The sequence below is a fragment of the Leopardus geoffroyi genome, chromosome D3 (assembly GCF_018350155.1).
Source record: "Leopardus geoffroyi isolate Oge1 chromosome D3, O.geoffroyi_Oge1_pat1.0, whole genome shotgun sequence".
In the NCBI taxonomy this organism is placed as follows: domain Eukaryota; kingdom Metazoa; phylum Chordata; class Mammalia; order Carnivora; family Felidae; genus Leopardus; species Leopardus geoffroyi.
This window is the reverse complement of record NC_059339.1, coordinates 79129044-79135335: the sequence shown is the minus strand read 5'-3', so window position 1 is coordinate 79135335 and position 6292 is coordinate 79129044.

Below are 6292 nucleotides of genomic sequence, written 5' to 3'. Positions count from 1 at the left end.
ATTTTTAGTTTATTTTGGGAGTGTCACTATTTCACATTCATTTTTGAAGGCTGGTTTTGCTGGAGATAGAATTCTTGGTTGACAGTTTTTCTTCTTTAGCACTTTATGTGATTCCTCTGACTTCTTGCCCCCATACTTTCTGATGGGAAGTCAGCCATTATTCATATTGTATTCCTTTGAAATGATAAGTTGATTTTCTCTTCCTACTTTCAAAATTTCTCTTTTTCTTTCCCCTTCCCTTTCTCCTTCCTTCCTTCCTTCCTTCTCTTTATTTTCTTTCCTTCCTTATTTTCTTTCTTTCCTTCCTTCCTTATTTTCTTTCCTTCCTTTCTTTCCTTCTTTCTTTTGACTTCCACTAGTTTAGTTATGATGTGTCTAGGTGTGGATTACCTTTGTGTTTATCTGGATTTTGTGGAGTTTTGGATATGTAGATTAATGTTTTCTATCAAATTTGAGAAGTTCAAAACCATAGTCTCTTCAGATAGCTTTTCTGTCCTTTTATCTCTCTTTTTCTGGGATACCCATTATATATATGTTGTCCTGCTTTATCTTGACCCTCAGGTCTCTGAGGTTCTGTCCATTTTTCTTTAATGTTTTTCCTTTCTGTTCTTTGGATGGGATAATTTTTATTGTTCTATTGTTCACTCATACTGTATTCTCTAATCTCCAATCTGCTGTTGACCCTATCATATAGTGAATTTTTCATTTTGGCTATTCTACTTTTGAACTCTGGAGTTTCCATTTTTAAAATATGTGTTGGGGGTGCCTGGGTGGCTCAGTCAGTTGAGTGTCCGACTTCTGCTTAGGTCATGATCTCATGGTTCATGAATTCAAGCTCCATGTCCAGCTCTTTGCTGGCAGCATGGAGCCTGCTTGGGATTCTGTCTTCCCCTCTCTCTGCCCCTCCCCTGCTCATGCACTCTCTCTAAAATGAATAAACATTAAAAAAATACATATGCGTTGTATTTCTCTATTGAAGTTCACTATTTGTTGAATGGCCATTATCATGTTTTTAAAACATTCTTCAAAGTATTTATAATAAATGCTTTGAAATTTATTATCTAATAAATCCAGCATCTCTGTCTACTTGGAGTTAGTTTTTATTAAATGATTTTTCCCCTGAGTATGGGTCACATTTTCTTGTTTCTTTGCATATTTATAATCTTTGGTTGAACAAATTCTGGACATTTTAATTAACATTTTGTAGCTATTTGGGATTCTGATTTATTTATTTTGTTTGTTTTCTTGTTTTTTGGCAAGTTACCTGAACTTATTCTGTGGAATCGTACTTCTCTCATTGAGTGCAGCCACTTATGTCTCTGGTCAGTTTATTCTCTTTTTCACTTTTTAGCCAGGCTTTAGAGGGATGGCTCCTGTATCTGCATAGTTTATTGATCAGCCAATAGCTTGGACGGAGGCTGTGCTCAGACTCTTTGAGCCAATAAGACTTCAACCCTCTGCTGCGGTTGGAAGTGTGGAGTTCAGCCATTTTTAAATCTCTTCTGGTTTTTCTTTTCCACTGGGCTCTCTTGGGTTTCCCCTGCACATCTGTGTGTCTTGCAGTCCCAAGATTTGCGGAGAGCTTGTGGAGCCCTTTTGTGGCTCTCTTGTTTCCAGCATTTACTCCATCTGTGAGCACAACCGCAAGCTAGAAAACAGGTAGTTTTTTCATAATTGCCTCCTACTGCGGCCACCACTTATAGGGAGAAAGCCATGAGTTCCCTACCCTCACCTCTTTGGTCCTGATTCAAATAAAGATTGCCCCTTTTCAGATCAGAGTGGTTGGTTCTACAGCAATTTCAACGCTGGTAATACAACTACTCTTTGTCTGTTGAGTTTGGGGTTGGGTATGCAACCAACCCCAGGCAACGAGGCCATAGATTCTTCTTACCTGAAGCTATAATACTTCTTCCAATGTGTTGTCTTCCCAATGTGTTGTCTGCTTTCCAATCAAGTACTTTCCAATGTGTTGTCTGTTTTCCAGAGACCTGGGATAGTTATTTTTGACAATCTTAACCAGTTTTAATTGTGTGTGTGTATGTGTGTGTGTGTGTGTGTGTGTGTGTGTGTGAAGGTTTGCTGATTTCTTCACCTTGCTATAGCTGGACATTCATCTCCCAGTATACTTCTGCCCATTGTTTTGTTTTCAGTCTTTCTGTCTTTGTTTTATCTTTTGTAAATCTTGGGAGTTGAGTTTTCCTTTGTGATCTCGTGTTAAAAGTTCTTTTTTTTTCCTTTTTTGTACCTCAGTTAAGCTTATTTACATTTACTGATTTGACACAGAAGTTGTATTTGATCTTAGTTTTGTCATGTTACTTTACATAATATTTTTTGTTTTGTAATGTTTAAAAACATTTTTTTAATGTTTATTTATCTTTGAGAGAGAGAGAGACAAAGCACAAGCAGGGGAGGGGCAAAGAGAGAGAGATGGAGACACAGAATCCAAAGCAGGCTCCAGGCCCTGATGTTTCAGCACAGAGCCCAATGCGGGGCTTGAACTCATGAGCCGTGAGATCATGACCTGAGCCGAAGTCAGACACTTAACCAACTGAGCCACTCAGGTGCCCCTATTTTATGTTTTTAAAGTCTTAATGGTGTTCCCTGTTGGCCTATTAGGTTGTGTGTGTGTATGTGTTTTTCTTACAGCGTTTAGAGAGGTTTATATTTTTGTTCTATGGTTATCTTTATAATTAAATCTTTATATAATAACCGTCTCAGTCTTGTTTCTTTACTCAATATTTATTGATTTCTACAATGAACAGCCATGTTTCCTTTTCCATATTCTTTTTTTTTTACAACTCAATTTTAATCATTAGTATTTTCTTAGTGTTTACATTGTATTGTTAACCATACTTCTGTTTTATCATTTTAATGGCATTATTGTATGAAATCCTTGACTGTTAACTACACAGGTGAAACTGTGAACTTCCTCCACATCCTACCTTTTAACCTCTTTCTTCTCCAAATAGTTGTATGATTACTGAATTGTGGGGAGATGTAACATTTTCATTTTCTTTTATCATCTTAATCTTTGCTTTAGTCTTAATTTTACAGTTAAGTATATTCGGTTTCATTGCCAGCTCTGTTACCTTTTTTCTTTCCTAGGCATTTCTTGGTTGACTAAGGTTGCTTTTCAGGTCCAGTGCCCAGGAAGAACCTGTGGGTGTCATATTTCTAGAAGACTTGCATGTTCAATTGTTTGGCTACAGCTTTGTGCCTGAAGCTTCCATGAGCGGATGCACACAGAATCCTGGATTCACACTCTTTTTCTTGACTATCCGTAAGTGTTGTTCCACTTCTGGTATCGTATGTTGCCGTAGAGAAATTTGAGACTACTTTGCAACTTTTCCCTCTGAGAACAACTTAATCTCTTTGCCTGCCTGCCCAAAGCACCTGTCTTTATCTTGCTACTCCAGTAACTCTACTAGGATGTATCTTGTTAACCATCCTGACGGGCACATGGTGAGCCCTTTGGTATGGAGAGTCAGGAAACTTGCCTTGAATTGTGTGCTTAAATATTTATTCTATTGAATTGTATCTTGGTGTCCTTCAGCATCTCCGATTATGTGCGTTTTAGATTTGCTTTGACTGCTTTACAGAATCATCTTCCCTCGAACCCTTTAAAACCTTTTCCTTACTTTCTCTGAATTGTGTTCATTTTATTATTTCTGTCCTAAATGTCCCTAATGGTGTTTTCCATGGGGTCTGTTTGTTCATTGTTTTGTGGTTATTCCACTGTTGCCTGTATTCCCTCCTTTATACTTATTTCCTGAGTTCTGTCTGCTCACATTTCAGTGTCTTTTGTGGTCTCGCCATCTTTTACCCGAGTTTTGCATCTTTCCTTTGTGATCTTTCTTTGTAAAGGTGAAGTTTTAGTTCGCTAGGGCTTCCATAACAAAGTGTCACAGACTGAGTGGCTTAAACGTCAGAAATTCACTTTCTCACAGCTCTCAAGGCCAGAGGTCCAACATCAGGGTGTTGGTAGAGTTGACTTCTTCTGAGGCTTTTCTGCTTGGCTTACAGATGGTCATCTTCCTCCTGTGTCTTCACGTGGTTCTTCCTCTGTGCGTGTCTGTGTCCTTGTATCCTCTTCTTAGGAGACCAACAGTCAGAGTAGATTAGGGCCCATCACAGTGACCTCATTGAGCTTTCCTCTTTAAAGGCCCTGCCTCCAAATATGGTCCCATTCTGAGGTGCTAGAGAGTAGGGCTTGAATATGTGAGTTTTGGTGGGGGACATAATTCAGCCCATAATAGGTGATTATTCTATTGAAGTCTTCTCATTTTAATTCTTGTCACATTATTTAGTTATTTTTATCTGCTCATTTTCTGGTAAGTGTTCTTCATCTAATGGTACAATTTACTGTTTTCCTCCCAGATTTTTTACCTATAGTATTTTCATATTGATCCTGTGGGATTTTTTTTTTTTTATGTTATTCATTGAAAGATTTGAATTTTCCTGAATCGTCTCTCTGTATAGGGCTTCTGTGTGTGTGTGTGTGTGTGTGTGTGTGGTGCCCATGGCAGCCTTCCAGGCTTCTCAACCCAAAAGCTCTGTCCTGCCCTGCTGTCACAGAAAGGGACTGCTTTCCGCAACTGTGAGCTCCTGAGAGTGAATCGTGGGGGTGCCTGTCTCGCTGTTTCTCAAAATAAAATGAAAGTCATCCAGGAGAGTTCATTTTGTGAGCTGTCTCACTTCCATTTCTGCACCCATTTTCACAAGCCAGGTGTACAGCATTCCCACTTTGGTGTGGGGCTTCCCGTTCAGGAAGGTTGTTTCTCCTAGCGCTTTATGTGATCGGGGTCACTGGGCCCTGTCAGCACTCCAATTGTTTCCTTTCTGCCTGACTTCATGTGTGGCCCTCGTTTTATTTCTGCTAATTTTGGAAGGCTCTGTGTATGTTGATGTGTCAGTGGGTTGTGTACTTCTCTTAGTTTTACTGAAAATGGAGTTTTAAGTGGTTGTGTTCATTTTTTTCCCCTTGACTTTTGGATAAGAAATGGAAAGGTAATTCTTAGTCATGTTTATACTGGAAGTCAATTAGTAATTTGTTGAATGATTACTGTCTGTCAGACAGAGGGCTAAATGCTACACGTGCCTTATATCCTGTCTGATTGTTACCCTGGTGATAAGAGATAGGATGATAGATATTGCAGATTAGGTCTTTTATCTCCACCCTGGCTCCCTTTTAGAATGTTCAGTTGCTGCAGTAGCTGAAGAGTTAGTCTGCATTTTTCAGACTTTCTTCCAACTCAGGTTTGTGTGTTAACTGATGTTCTCCCATGCTGTTTGGAATCCAGACGTGAGGTGAAGTCTACACTCTGTGGCCCGCCCCCCCCCCCCCCCCCCCGCAAATACTGTGGCGGAGGCATTTGTTGTCTTGCAACAATGACAACGGGTGGGGGGTCGTAGAGAGGTAGAGTGTAGGTATCCGTTCTCTAGTGGTATGTTCTGGAAGTCTACAGCTGTGGTAGAAGCTTTGGATTTCCAGATCCTAGCAGAAGTGGTGCAGATTTAGCAGTTGGGAAGTGGGTTCCTGATTCCCTTGATCCCAAATTGTGCCAGACAGCAACTCCAGGGGAGGACCAGTTGTTTGGTATGATCCTAAAAACTCAGTCCAGAACCTGCCCTCCAGCCGTCCCTCACAAACTTTTGTAAATTCCTAATTCCCTGCACTAACTCTGCATCTGATTATGCTGGCCAGGATGGTTTCCGATATTTGAAAGTCAGCCTTGACTGGTAGATTCTTTGATCCCCGTTTTATAGGAAAGGAGAGGTCACCTAACTAGTTAGCAATGGAACTTGGATTTACTCCAAGTTCGTCTGACTCCAGAATTTCTCATCTAACTAACTGTGATTGATCACAGATATCAAACACTTCTGTAGTGTTTACTGTGTGCCAGGCACTGTTCTGAGCATTTTCTATTTGTTAACGCACTAATTCTCGCAGTAATCCTGTAAGCCAGGTACTTAAAAAAAAAAAAAAAAAAAAAAAAAAAAAAAGATCTTTACTACGTAGATCAGGAACCAAGACACAGAAAGGCTGGCGAATTTGTCCAGGGCCATGCAGGTCTGCTCCAAAGTCCACATTCTTAATGGCTAGGCTACCTTCATCTCAAAAATGGCTTTATTTTACATTTTGAGGTTTCAGTTTTTTGAAGTTACTTATAAGATTCCGTCTTAACTTTGTGGTACGGATGTTATTTTTACAGATTTATCAGTTTGGCCCTATTCAAATGTTTCCTACTAGAATATTCTGAATAGCTCTTCAGTATGTTGCCAGTGTAATGGA